Here is a 15,591-nt window from a genome sequence, read left to right as displayed (position 1 = left end):
TAACAACTTAACAAGCTGAACAACTTAAATCATGTGACCTTGCTAATTTGCCAGGGTCTCAGGTTTCAAACCCTAACAGTCATCACAATTTAAGATGCAAGCAAAAAGCTAGTTCAGTGTTTCATCAGTATCTGTACTGACAGTGTCCAACTCAGGGGTCCCCAGACTGCGACCCGAGGGGCTCATTTATCTGGCTCCCGGTGACCCCCACCACCCGCTCTTACCGGCGCGGCTACCCACTTTTGGGTCAGCGGAGCGCTGGAAATAGTCTATGCGCATGCGTGATTTCCGGCCCACTTCCAGGTTTGCGGAGGCCCGTGTGCATGTGCACAAGCTGTTTTCGGCGTTGCGCCAACCCCGGAAGTGTGTCGGAAATAGCGTGTGGGCGTACGCTCCCCCGCCCTCCGTGTGATCGGTGCTGGAGGAAGCGGCCCGAGGTCCGGTAAGTCTGGGGACAACTGGTCCAACTGTTCTTTTTTGTTCACAAATTCTAATTGGCATAGTTCTGGAAGGCATCTGTTAGCCAGGAGACATACTTAGATTATATGGCAATATTTAACGTAAGGTAACTTTGAAATTTGATTGTCACAATTAGCTTTATTTCTTAAACCACCCTCAGTTTGTAGAGGTAGCTTCATATCTGGTTTCAGTTTTTCAGTCTTAAGCTTGTTAAGGGTGGTAATCTTCAGCGTTGCTTCTGCCCCAACAGTGCGCTGTGAATAGAATTTTAGAAATATTTCTTGAGAATGTCCAGAGTTCTCTGATAACTCTGATAACAGTGGGACCTAAGTTGTTTATGATTAACTTTGCACACTGATTTTGGCGGGGCCAAATTATCAAATATCTTAATCTTGATCCGGCCCCTGTGCCTGCTTTCTAAGTGTGGTCTCTCTAATGTACGAAGGCTTGTAATAGAGGCTGTGTATAGCCCTTGTGTTCAATGAACAGCTTTCACCTTCACTATCGTCAAGTCTTGCAAATTAGGATAGAAAGTGGTATAGCAGTACCTGGTAATTACTTAATCCTATGGTATTTTCATATGATTGTGTGGTGTAGGGGTTAAGAGTGTTGGGTGGAATCTCGACACATAGAAAAACCGTTCTGAAAATAAAATCGAAAATTCTTTCTAGTAGCACCTTAGAGACCAACTGAGTTTGTTCCTGGTATGAGCTTTCGTGTGCATGCACACTTCTTCTGTCGTATCTGAAGAAGTGTGCATGCACACGAAAGCTCATACCAGGAACAAACTCAGTTGGTCTCTAAGGTGCTACTAGAAAGAATTTTCGATTTTGTTTTGACTATGGCAGACCAACACGGCTACCCACCTGTAACCGTTCTGAAAATGCTTTTTAAAAAAGCGTTTTAAAAAATACTCTGAATTTTCCATAAGGCTCACCATCCCCACCAAGCGTCACATTGTATATTGTACTTAAAGCATTTTATTTGCAGCTGTATAGCTGAGTCCTTGGACTAGGACTTGAGAGACCCGAGTTTGAATCTTCACTCAGGGGGTGGAGACTGGGCCAGGGGGTGACCTTGGGCCAGTTGCAGTCTCTCTGTCTATCCTACCTTGCAGGGTTCTTGTGAGGATAAAGCAAGGAGGTGGAGAAGTGTTCGCTCCACCCTGAGCTCCTTGGGAGGAAAAATGGGATAATTTTTTTTAATGTGACCACGCAGTTATTAACTGGGGTGGCAAAGTGGAATCATATGGCACCTCTTGTAAAACAATAAATTCCTGATATAAGGTGTTGCTATTGTTATTTGGAGACCTGAATGGCTTGGGGGGCCTCCCTATACTTAAAGGGCTCCTTCTCCAATACCTGACAACTAGCACCTTGAGAGCCAGTGTGGTGGTGTGGTTAGGAGCGGCAGACTCGTAATCTGGGGAACCGGGTTCGCGTCTCCACTCCTCCACATGCAGCTGCTGGGTGACCTTGGGCTAGTCACACTTCTCTGAAGTCTCTCAGCCCCACTCACCTCACAGAGTGTTTGTTGTGGGGGAGGAAGGGAAAGGAGAATGTTAGCCGCTTTGAGACTCCTTCAGGTAGTGAAAAGCGGGATATCAAATCCAAACTCTTCTTCTCCTTCTTCTCCTTTTGCATTTTTCCTCCACATTGTCATCAAACAACCATGTGTTTTTTACCAGGACTTTCAGGGAGAGTGACCAAGGCTGAATGGGCATCAGTTCCTCTCATCCTTTGCTCTGCTGGTGCTGTTTTCTAACGTTTTAATTGGTTGGTGATTTGCTACATCCAGAACTGATAGTCCTGGACTCCTGTGGGAGGAAATGCAATGAACAAAATAAATTCACCAAGTGGTGAATGCTTCCTCGTTAGTCAGAAAGAGCTTGTTTCCTGAGGCTAATGAGCTTGGGGCTCCGCAACCACCTGGATGGCAGACAGGTGAGTTCACACCTGTTCACATGGCTCACACCAGTTGCAGACTTAAGCAGAGATTGCCAAAGAACAGTGCAGTCTTTTAAAATAAGCCCATATTAATACTGATTATCACTAATATCACTGATAATGTCAATGTAACAAGATCTGCGACAGCAACGATCTGCTCAAAACAATGGAAGGATAATATTAAAGAAGCTCTTCTCCTTCAATTATGAATTTAAAGCATGCAGGCTAAGATGCATTGCATCACCTAAAATGCTATAAACTGCCTGTAATGATTTCTATTTTTCCCCTCTCTGCATGACTCAGGACTGGATTCAAAATGTTCTGAAACCAACAATGTGAAAAAGCTTTAAAATTACATATTGCAAAATGCGAAGAACAAAAAGAAGTCAGCTGGCTTATCTCCAAATGGCTTTAGAGACCAGAATTGCAAGCACAAATGACATTTTAAATTACAAGTTGTAACTTCTGCAGTTACTTACAATTTCCATAGTTGACCAGAAAGGGAAACAAACAAAGCAGTCAAATCTGATAAAGATTTTGTAACTGTCATAGGATTAAATATACCCAATGTGATTATCTCAGTGGATTATGGGCGGGATCACAGGCACTGGCATCTTATACAAAATCCACATCAAAGCAAATAACTCTCAGCCCATGGAATTCTCAGGATCACATCACGTTTCCCACCCACCCCAGATGTCCCCTCTATTTTCCTTCCTCCTTTGCCGCTTCCAATAAAATAACTATAATTCAAAATACATTCATCACTTGTTCAATTACCAATTCCTGCTATGGCTTTTATACATTGTTATACAGTAACCTGTCCGCAAAACAGTCAAGTAGGGTAAATCTTCTTCTATCTATCTGTAATAGTCGTTCATCAATTTTCAAACATTTCCTTCTGATTCCTCTTGAGTAACACTTTGCCTGAGAAAAACAGATCCTGCTTCCTCCCAGACAACATACATACATTCCCCCTTAGCAAGGCCTTAAACATTGCTGTCTGACATGCGGCCCCAGTAATCAACAACTCAGCCTCACTGGTGCGATGTGCAGAGGGTGAAAATGAAACCCCTATAATTTTTTTTGTATAAATATATAATATACCGGTACATTCCTCCACCCCCCCAACACTGCCAATCTCCCAGCATCGCCCACCCTTCACATTTCACCAAATTTCATAGAATCATAGAGTTGGAAGAGACCACAAGGGCCATCCAGTCCAACCCCCTGCCAAGCAGGAAACACCATCAAAGCATTCCTGACAGATGGCTGTCAAGCCTCTGCTTAAAGACCTCCAAAGAAGGAGACTCCACCACACTCCTTGGTAGCAAATTCCACTGCCGAACAGCTCTCACTGTCAGGAAGTTCTTCCTAATGTTTAGGTGGAATCTTCTTTCTTGTAGTTTGAATCCATTGCCCCGTGTCCGCTTCTCTGGAGCAGCAGAAAACAACCTTTCACCCTCCTCTATATGACATCCTTTTATATATTTGAACATGGCTATCATATCACCCCTTAACCTTCTCTTCTCCAGGCTAAACATACCCAGCTCCCTAAGCCGTTCCTCATAAGGCATCGTTTCCAGGCCTTTGACCATTTTGGTTGCCCTCTTCTGGACACGTTCCAGCTTGTCAGTATCCTTCTTGAACTGTGGTGCCCAGAACTGGACACAGTATTCCAGGTGAGGTCTGACCAGAGCAGAATATAATGGTACTATTACCTCCCTTGATCTAGACACATCTTTAGTTTTACATAAAACCAGCTCATTAATAAATAAACACAATCCATAACTCTTCTGTTCTGTCTGAAAGTCTCAGAAGCCGTCAATTTGGTATACACTGTTGTCCATCCTGTCCCTTTCACTGTTCTTATTTCCAACTTCAGGCTTCAAGGGGGTGGGCTGACGTACCGGTAATGTCAACAAAATCCATATCTCCTCTCCATCCTCCCCATAAACTAAAAAAACTTCCTGCAAGTCCATCCTGCTGACCCTCAGTTCCATTACATCCAACTCCACAGTTTATTGTCTTCTGAGTGCTTAACAGTCAATCCAGTTGTTACCAATCTTTTATTCCAAGAGGGCGATTAGCCGGGTTCACTGCAAAACAGGAAGTCGAAACAGCCAGGAGTCTTGCTCCCTATACAACCTCTTAAGCAAATACTTAAGATGCAAATCTTGAGTAGGAAACAAGTAATATCAGGCAAAAATTATATGTTATGCAGGAAAGCTGTAAGTGGAACGTCTGGTTTAAGTTTTTACTTTAATGCAAAACTGGGGAGGGAACTCTCCAAATTTCATCAGAACCTGCATACAAAGGTGGGTGGACAACCACATTTATGGGAGGGATTCTTAAATTCTTCCTTCTCATGCAATCTAAATCCTCCCACTCTCAAAGATTCTGTCAGCTAAGGGCTGGGAGGATTATTTTTTGCATGATTGCTTGAGCATTAAAATCAGCAAGAAGGTGAAATGCCCAGGGCTTTTAACCAATGCAAAAATGTTTTACTTCTCCAAATAATATTGCCCTGTATGATTAGAACTCTTGCTAATTGGGGTTCTCATCAATCACTGAAGTTACCTCTCTAAATGGGTAATTTCATAAGAAGGGTTTTTTTTTAAAGAAAGTATCAAGGGCTTTTTTTAAACCTAAAATATATATTTTTGGATATACTTTTTATTGAAACTTTTCAACATACAATGCATTAAAAACCAAACTAATCTAAATAAAAAGGAAGCAGAGGAAGGAAGAGAAGGAAGGAGGAAAAATATACAGAGCCCTCCATCAGAGGTAGATCTTAATCCTTATTCCACCCTGGGAGATCTTCCCTTCCCTGCCTCTCAGACAGACACAAGTTAATTGCTGGCTTCTAAACTGGGAGAATCTGTTTTTGCACTTAAATGTGATCTAATCTGATGTTTGCTCAATATCTTATATATTCATTCTTAAGGCAACCATTTCAAATGGTTGAGACTTTTCCACGGTGCCCCGATTTTTTTCACACCTCACTCACAAGGTTGTTTTGCTTAATGTCCAGCCGAAAGGACTTGTAAGGCCTGCTCACTGCTTTATGAATTGGTCTCAAAAATGTCTTCCACTTTCTGTGGTTTTTGAATTTTGTTCTACTGGACCAACACAGAAATCAAGCTTTTGTGAGCTCCTTCCTACAACCAGCCTTACAATCAAAGACAAGGAAGGAAGCACAAAATTTATCTTTTTGTGGGATACATGCTATTGATGTTAGGTAACCTGAGCCAGGCATTAAAACTGCTGAAACTTGAACTAGACAAATTTCACAGCATGGCTGGTGTAGGGATCAACTACTCAAAATTGCTCATATTGCCCTTATGATGCATGCAAGGGAAAGACACTTTTGGTTTGATCATTCATGTTATTGAAGCTTTTGGGATGTGGCTGTGTAAGCACAACTATGGTGAGCTATTTTCCTAAATAGCTGGAACAAATGAAACCTGGCATGGCTGGGAAGAAATGCGGCCATAAAGATGTCCATTCTACCAAAACCTTTCTTCCTTTTATGGCATTTTATTCCCATTTTGGACCGTCCAAAATTCTGCTCAACAGTAAGTATGAACACTTTGAAGGCTGCAATATCAAAGGGATTTGCAATATCAAAGATTTCATCCACAGGGGGCAGCCTGTGGTTGCATAGTATATAAAGGGATAAACTGAAGGATGCAAACCTAAATGGTTTCAGATAACACTGGTGATGAAGAGAGGAGGGGATAATAATAATAATAATAATAATAATAATAATAATAATAATTTATTTGTACCTTGCCCATCTGGCTGGGTCTCCCCGGCCACTCTGGGCAGCTTCCATCAAATATTAAAATACACTAGAATTAGAATTAGATCTGTTCCCTAATGGTTTACAAACGCTATTGTGCTACTGCTTCACTCCCAACGCATGAATTTAACAGAGCAGACCATGGGTACATTGGAGGGTATTAGGAAAGTGTGGGGAAACAATCTTATGAACAGTGGGGGAAAGTCTGGTCATACCCTCCTCTGTATACCATTTCTGTGAGAGTACAGAAAGCTATGCTAAAATTAATATTGTGTTGACACTGGACTCCTGTAAACTCTCATATCTAGCAAAGAATGTTCCTTCTCTCTTTTGGCGAAGATGTGGCGAAAAAAGATCGCTGTGGTGGAGCGCTCCTCTCGCTCAAATGTTTCAGAAGGAGGTATTTTCAGAGATAAATAGCTTTACCGATCAGCAATTCCACTTAGATATTAGCTCTTTTATCAAACAAGAGGGAGAGTGATCAAGGGATCAAACCAAGTTTTGCTTGCATTGTTATTGGCTGCAGCTCATTTACATAGTAGAAAGGAGAAACGACTCCCACAAAATGTGGACGGTACTATCAAATTTGGAACATTGCCTTGTCCAAACTGTTAGGATATTGGTACAGACCAAGCTGCAAAAGCAGCAGCGAGGCTGGTATGACTTGTGTTTTTCCCATGAGAAAGACAGCTGTTTTGTCTGTTTTCTCAACCATGTGATGTTACTGTATATCTTTACTTTCACTTTCAATTGCTAGATGCGTTATGCACAGCTCTGACTTACTGAGCTGGCAAGCAGAGACACACTCTGCATTTTATCTACAATAAAATAGTTTAGCCTTAATGGCTTGTGTGTGTCGTTCTTCACGCTGGGGAGCAATCGCATATCAATGTGCCACTGGACTCGAGTAGCCAGGATTGCACTCAGGCTTCGTCCCTGCCTGGGGGGGGGGGGTCAGTCTTACAACTTGCCACGGGCGGGACGTTTGCTAACACAAACATCTGACCCAAAACAGGAGAGCCTGGCCAAGATAGGGTGAAATGAGATCAGTTTAATACAATATGATTCTCATTTATTAGTTATGTTAATACTCATGGAGATACTCCTTGTCCTCCAGTGGCCCACACAACTATGTGGTGTTGTCACGAACAATGATTGCCATGAAGAGTGTAGGACTCAAATATTGTATTGCTGTGTTTACACTCAGCAGACCTGCGTTGTTTGTTGATGGTTATGTTGCGTTTGAGACTTTATGTACTACTATGAAAATCAGTAACACTATATATATATATATATATATATATATATATATATATATATATGAACAGGGAGATGCACCACTGCAAAAGGAAGGCTCTTGTTAAAATATGCAAAGTAGCAGGTAACTTATGCAAAGCAAAATCTTTCTATTGAATTATATGGTTGGAGACTTGACTGGCTTCAGTTTTTCTTCTTGGCTGAGGATTTAAACAGTAGCTTTAATATTTAATAGCAACAGCATCACTTGAGACCAGCGTTATCCTAAGCCAACATACTCACCATGCATCTCTGAGATCATCAGAGGAAAATTTAGTGAGGCCAAAAACCCAAGGGTTGGGGGAGGAGGGAAAAGAGATACAACATAATACGCTACATTTTTGTAGCTGTATGCCATCAATAATATAGTACAGCTGGATAAGTAGGCCAGAAACACGCAGTTGAACAAACATGTTTCTTAAAAAATAAAATTTCAAGAACCCCTCTCCAGCTGTTCCCAGCTGCCTAATTATTCTGTCCACCTGTTCAATCAAGGCCAGTTCAATGCAATTCTTTCCTAAGAGCGTATTTCTAGGAAGGGCTTTGCAAACGCTAATGGATCTTGATCATCTGGAGGAAATGCAGGAAAAGTGCTCAGCAAGGAGGTACTTTGCCACGACTCAGCCATGTCTGCAAAATGCAGCATTTGAATTACAGTACAATTCCCAATTCGGAAAGCAGATTTTTAAAGAAAATAGATGGACTAAAAAGGTTATCTAATGACTGCTGCTCAACTTTGGTCAATTTCCCCCTCCCCCAAAATTAGCTCCAGAGAGTTATAAGTCTCTCCAAAACAAGGTGGAAAATGGCATGGCAAAGAGTGAAATGGCAATCACTAATCCTCTGCTGTTTGCAGAGGTGTCCACTGGATCAAAAGCATTTCTGTGAGTGCAAGATCACCAACTGGATAATTATAGCTTCTGCCAGGGATTAAATTGGATTCTGTCAGCGCTTTTCCCCAGCTGGAACTCAGTTCCGGCACCTCACAGGCGGGTGCCATTGCCATTCTAAGAGATTGAGGAGGGTGTTTATGGTGAGTTCCGGCACTTCTTTCTCTAGCAAAATAGCATTGGATTCAGTTAATGTCATTTCAGTCTTTACACTTACCATCTAGCTTTATTTTTAATGGGCTTATTGTTCTGATATATTTTTTTAATCACTTGGTGGGTGGCTTTGAATACTTTTAACTGATAAGCAGCTAAAATGTAGTAATAGTATATAAATTAGTTAAATAAATTTAATAAAGTAGATAGATATTTTACTAACATTTTGTGGCTCACCTAACTCGTCAACATTATGGTGGTTTGCAAATCAACCATGTTTTATACCTTTTGCTATGTGCTTTCCTCCACCATGTAACCATAAAGAATTGCCTTTTGGAAGGCATAGGAAGCAGCTGTGTAGTTTTATATAAAGACATCAGCTCTTCGAAGAAATGCAGAACAACTGTTTGGAATTCACTCTGGCTCAACAACCTCTACCTCCAAGTTAATTAATGCCTGTGTCTTGACTTCATGGGGATGAGAATGGAAGACACAACTACTTCCTTTTCTAGGGGACTAGGCAGAAACCCACAGATTAAAGATAGCCAAACGGATAATCAGATGAATTTTGCAAGTGTGCGATTTGCTCTGAGCAATTCATCAACACTGTTGACAGGAAACTGAACAGACTGAGACCATCAAGGATGAAATTGAAGGTCCAAGTCAACATTGCATGTTTATGACAGGATCGGATATGCAGCTGCCTTGGGGGCAGGGAGCTTTAATGGGCATAAGGAGCAACAGCACAGAATTGGGAATTTCTGAAGCCAAGGCTGAAGCAGAGAGATCTGTTGGCCCTTTGGTTTTTTTCCTTTCTCCGGTAGGGATCACTGGAGCATACTGGTAAGCAGTGAAATGTTTAAGCTACTTATAAATCATCCCTGTCCTTTCTAACACTTTGATGTGTTCTTTACTCAGTGCACACTGTGGCTGCAAAGCGTGTCTCAAGTATGCTTGTGAAAGGTGTTGCCTATGAGCACGTTTATACTAGACAATAATCTTATTAAAGAAATATTTTGGGTGGGATTCAAAAATCACACTCTTTCCAATCAGTCTGTCTGCAGAAGCTTTGCTGTTTGTCAGATGGAACAATACACCCTCTCCTCCCTACATGATGATGATGATGATGGTAATATTTATTATTATTATTATTATTATTATTATTATTATTATTATTATTATTTTGTTACTTATACCCTGCCCATCTGGCTGGGTCTCCCCAGTCACTCTGGGCGGCTGCCAACAGAATATTAAAAATATGATAAAACATCAGATGCATTCTAAAACTCATGAGACATTCTGGGGGTTCTCCCAATCCCCCAAGCCAATTTTTTGGGGAGTGCATGGGTGAAGGAGGGGGGAAATACCCATTGCAAATCCTTGTGCAGGGCTTCTGCTAATGGGGTTAGTTGTATGAATCTCACTCTCTTTATCACCCTCTTTAAAGAAGATTTTACAATGCTAGAAGCTGAATATCTGCATTCTCTTATGGAACATGTTCAGGAGGGTTGTTTCTGAAGGTGTTCTGGTCTTCAACTAGCCAACTTATATTGTTTCATTGGTGCCACTAACACACACCACTGACTTACCCATTAGTCAGGGCACTATGCCACTCATGTGGCTTAAAACATAAAAACATGCAACAAAATATTTAAAAAGTATAGTGTGACTGCTAAAGAAATAGAAGGCAGCCAAAGCAGTTGGCATTATTTAGTAAATAGAACTTAAATTTGTGTAAAAAAAAAAAGCCCAACATGTAGAATAAACCACTTTTAAGAGCCACACACCTTTAGATCAAAAACCATGATCCAACAAAAAAAAAAGGCAGGGTATAGACAGGAGGCCTTTAAGAAGGTTAACTAATCCCTTTCCATATGTTCCCACGGAATAGGGAACGTGGTAAAACTATTAATTTTTTCTGCCTGAAGCCACATGGCATCTCAGTTCATCAAGGTTTGGGGAAGGAGGATGGCAAAGGAGATAAGGCAAGAGGACTTATCTTTTAGACAAGCACAGGGCTCCAAGGAATAGTCTTAGACATGCTTCGCGCTTCTCAAATAAGCGACAGAGCTATTACTGCACCCCATATATACAGTAACAGGTCACAGCTGCCGTTTAAACTTCAAAGTATTTCCTACAGCTGAAATGAACGGTAGATTTTCTCCCACTTCCAGAAACAGTCCCCCTCCCCTGTCAAGTGATCTTTCAGAGCAATATTGTAGAAATAAAGAATAGCCCCCACCCCACCCCCATTCGGGTGTCCAGAACTGCTGCCCACTCCTGGGAAAGTGCAGCAAAGAGCCCAGGATTAGACTGTGCCAGCTACAGGGTTGGCTCAGGATACAGTGAGTCCTATGCCAGTCCAGTCCTGCCCCAGAAATGCCTTGTTTTGTGGGATACCAAAAGCAGCACATTCTCAGTCCTCTGAATAACAGAGAATAAACTGAAGTCATCAAGTTTCAAGTAATCATTATATAAAGTTTAGGAGTCACTTTATAAAGGGACAAAACTCTAGTAGAAGGATTCATCCAGGTACAGGTGGGTAGCCGTGTTGGTCTGCCATAGTCGAAACAAAATAGAAAATTCTTTCCAGTAGCACCTTAGAGACCAACTGAGTTTGTTCTTGGTATGAGCTTTCGTGTGCATGCACACTTCTTCAGATACACTGTGCCAGATACACTTCTTCAGACACACTGGCACAGTGTATCTGAAGAAGTGTGCATGCACACGAAAGCTCATACCAAGAACAAACTCAGTTGGTCTCTAAGGTGCTACTGGAAAGAATTTTCCATTTTGTTTCGATTCATCCAGGGTTTTTGTTTTGTTTTTTTAAAAAGAGAAACCTAAATGAAGCCTACAAATTGCTTCCCTTCCTTTGCAGGTCCTCTCTTCCCAGGAGCACGTTTGGCAGGTCGTTCATGCAAGAGAAGCAGAATAATCATCAGATAATTTGCCTCTAACACAACGGGATGGGATAAGCAAGTCACTTTCCATCTTGATATGTGCGTCTAATACAGTGGGTGTTGTGAGGGAGGAATAGTGTATTTAGGTCTGTTAATTTCCGATAAGGGGTGTAACAAAGCCACATTCTGTGCCAAGTTGGCAGAGGGAGGAGGAGAACAGGAACGAAAGCAAATAAACCTGTTCAGCCCACAAAAGAGGCTATTGTTTTATCAGAGAAGACAAACATCATCATCAGACAGGTTCTTCAAAAAAAGGGGGGGTAGGAAAAATATAGACATGTTAATTTTTTTTAATCTCCATAATCTTCTCTAAGACAAAATCCCAGACAATGTTAATGGCTACGCAGTGGTGACAAGCCATTATCTGCTTCACACACTCCGTGTCATAAAGAAGCGCTAGCTGAGATAAGAGGACAGAGTGGCTTCCAGAAGACACAAGAAATGTTTTTTTGTATATTGCAAGATAAAGGGACATCACCTGCAAGGTAAAAAAAAAAAAGGTACGGTAATGACAACACCTGCAGGAAGCTGCTAGCAGTGTATGTCCTCACCTTTTTCATCTTCTGTGGGCACTTGTTGACAAGGAACTATATGCCACTTGCATGAATAGAATTTCCCCCCTTGTTTTACTTTCTCCTCTTCCCCACACCTTTTACCTGGGGCCCAGTAACAAACCCTCCCCCAAAAACCCAGAATCTAGTTGGTAAAAGAGATGTTTCCAGACCTTAGCCTCACGGCTGTAAGTTCCCCTTAGCAAGTAAAACGTGCAATTCACTCGCCGTGTATTACACATGTTTTGAAGGCTTATTCTCTAAAACTGAAAAGTGGTGTCTTCTGAGCCACAACAGTTATCGGGGAGGTGAAAGCAGCTTTCGAAAAGAACGCCACGTCGAGTACAAGTTAATTATTGAAAAGACGTTCAAGGGAGCAGTGAAACGTATGGGAGGGATGGTTCGTGCTTTCTCGTCTGCTTAAACATTTAGCAGCCGTGTTTACCTCTTTAGTGCAGAGAAGAGGAAAAGCAGACATTTCCTCCAAGTGCCCTCATTAGGATCTGGCTGTTCTGTTTGGTGTGGAACACTCCAGGGATTCATCAAGGCAATTCCCCCCCACCACATTCTTTTATTGTATATATCAGGGATTTTCAACAGGTCGAACGCTATCTACCGGTCGATCGCGGGGTGTCCCTGGTTGATCATGGCCCCCCAAACCCCGGCTCATCGCCCCCCAAAAAAGCTCAATAATTTTTTTGGCTCATCCTCTCCCCAAAAAAACTCAACAACTCTGGTCAATCCAATGGGTACATCAACGCCAGTTGTTTTTTTTTTACAGTGGGAGTATATCACAATCTCTTGGAAGTTGGATGTGCCTGCTATATAGTATTGAAAGATGAGATGGGGAAGCAAATGAAAGGGCATTTTCTTCCCTGGCATCTTGAGCTTATTGCAAAACTGGCTTTGCTGCCCATCAAATTCTATATAAAGTTTGGGGAACAGGGGCCAAGACAACATCAACTCTCCTCTTTTCATAAGTACCATCAGTCTCTCGGGGGCCTACTCTGCAATCATGCCTCCAGATCATGTCCATAGGCTGTTTTGGGCTAGAAAAAACTGAGCAGGAAAACTATAGACTGAACCCATGTGCAAATTCCTGCTTAGCCACAAAGCACAAAGTCTTTTCAAAGCTCATTCTAACCTATCTCGGGGTTGTTGTGGTGATGACTAAAAGAGGAGTGAATGATTTGCAGGCCGCTGCTACCAAACTGGCCAACCTGTTGACAAAAGATTTGTAGCATAAGGCACGAAGTACGCAGGAAGGTGCATCGTGCTTATAAATATGCAAAATGCAGTATCTGGTAGAAGCCACAGCACTGAAGACACAAAACCATGATAACAATTCTCAAGCCAGGTGCATTCTAATGCTGCTTCGTTCTTTCTCTCTTTGTTTCTTTCTTTTCTTTAAAAAGGTTGCACATTTGGAACTAACACAGGTCTCTGGATAGTAAGTTTCAATGCGACGGGGCTCCAATTTTCAGAAGCCCAGCTACACGTTATGAAAAAGGCAAGTTAGTTCATAAACATGTGGCCAAAAAAAAAAAAAAAAAATTCTGGCTCAAAACTTGCAATTTCTTTTCAAAATCATATGGTCGATTTCTTTGTATTCTGTTACTCACAAATCAAGGTGGTTTTTTAATTTTATTTTAAAGTGCCATAGTGCACTTTCATTCGTTGTCTTACAGGTCACTAAGCAGGAAGCAACAACAGAGGACATCAATATTACAAAAGCCCTGAATTAGAAACTGTGTTCAACTGAAGAGGCAGCTTTTCCCTACAAGGCCAAGATCACAGCAACTTAAAGGCACCTTCAGTAACCTCGGAATAATCTGAGAGGCGGGGGCTTGGCTGGAGTAGCACATTATGCTCCTGGACGTTTTATGAACCTTGGCTTTATAAATTATATATTGAATAGTTCTTTAGGTGCTTCACAAACCTCATGTTATTTCTCTATCCAACTACTACGTTGGATACTGCCTAAAGAGTTGTAAACAGTGGTGCCCCGCTAGACGAAAATAATTCGTCCTGCGAAAATTTTCGTCTAGCGGGTTTTTCGTCTAGCGAAGCGGCAATGCAAGCCACGTTTTCGCTAGACAAAAAAAAAAGACAAAAACTTTTCGTCTTGCGAGGCAGCCCCATAAACTTTTTCGTCTTGCGGGGCTGCCTTCCGCTAGACGAATGCCTTCGTCTAACGAGTTTTTCGTCTAGCGAGGCATTCGTCTAGCGAGGCACCACTGTATTAGCTGCTTTTCTATCTGATGAGATAATTTATAATAATTTTCTTAATACCTGAAATTCTAAAAATAAACTGGTTTGAAATCACCGTTCCCTTACCTTCAACATTTATTGCACATATTCATATTCCTCCCTTTCAGGATACAAATCCTTCTGTGGTAGCTTACAAGCTAGCAACCACTGCGTAGAATGAAATCACAGCAAACAATACTAACACATTAAAAACGCATTAGGCCCCTCTCCATTGAGCAGTTGATGGTACCTCGCCCTGTTGGGGTGGAGTGGAGAAGGGAATGTCTAGTTGGAAGAGGCCCTGAGGTGGACTTCATTGGCCCTCTCCCTCCTTCTATTTTGAGTGGCACCACCCTAATGGTGGTACTGATTGTACAGCCCCTTCCCCACCCCCCACCCCAATGCAGCGTAAGAGAATCCTAGTTCACCAGCAAAAATGATTGCTGCTGGCTCAGCCACCTTTCTACTTAGCAGCAGGGTCCCAATCCTATGTTGTCTGGAGTCATGGCATCTTCAACAAAATCTGCTTAAAATGTTAGATCTAAGTGTTCATTCTGCCCTGATTAAACCTGCTAGCATGGAAATTTAATTCAAATTTTTGTAAAGCAATAGGAATTCAGCTGACAAATCTGAGTGCAAGGAGATCGGCTCCTGAGATTTTTAGGCAAAATGAAAGATGCCCTTTCTTAAGGAGCTTGCCTGAGGCATAGGGCAAATCGTTTTATATTATTTCCATTTTCGTTTCCAGAGATTTGACCCGTTCCCCAACATATTAATAATGGAGCTACTATGGAAACTAAGCACAGTTAACAGTCTACTCAATGGTCAGCAGCCAGGAGACCTGGCAGATCAATGAAACTGGAGCAAAGTAATGATAGGCCATTTTACATCCCTACCCCACAACTGACAACATGCTCTTGGCTGGCAGAGGCTAAAAATCACAAGCCAGGATAGCATCCTAGGTGGGGGCAGCAGGAAACAAGTTGTTTTCAACTATTTTCCCACCCCAAAGAGTCTGGCTCCTTATAGCTGCTAAGAAGATACAGCTAAAGCAGGTAACTGACTGGCAGTCATACTTTAACTAAATTCGGCCCATAGGTCTCCAATTTTACCACAATTGGCATAAGGGACACTAATTGGCATAAGGTTCTGCTAAGATGTATCCCAGGCCACCTCATTAGCTGCGGAGCCAGCCTTGTACAATAGCTAGCACTGAGTTTGGATGCGGGGAACCAGCTAAATGACAAATCTGTTCTCCTTATATCCTGGTTCCTT

General features: G+C 41.9%; 1 protein-coding gene across 2 annotated transcripts in view; it reads right to left on the bottom strand.

Moving 5' to 3' along the window:
• CERS6 (ceramide synthase 6) overlaps positions 1 to 15,591 on the bottom strand; it is a 77,109-nt gene that overhangs the window by 37,950 nt on the left and 23,568 nt on the right. The gene's annotated exons all lie outside the window — the stretch shown is intronic.

This window comes from Lacerta agilis, chromosome 1, assembly GCF_009819535.1.
Source record: "Lacerta agilis isolate rLacAgi1 chromosome 1, rLacAgi1.pri, whole genome shotgun sequence".
NCBI lineage: Eukaryota > Metazoa > Chordata > Lepidosauria > Squamata > Lacertidae > Lacerta > Lacerta agilis.
The sequence above is the reverse complement of the archived record's forward strand: the minus strand, read 5'-3'. Positions and strand labels throughout refer to the sequence as shown.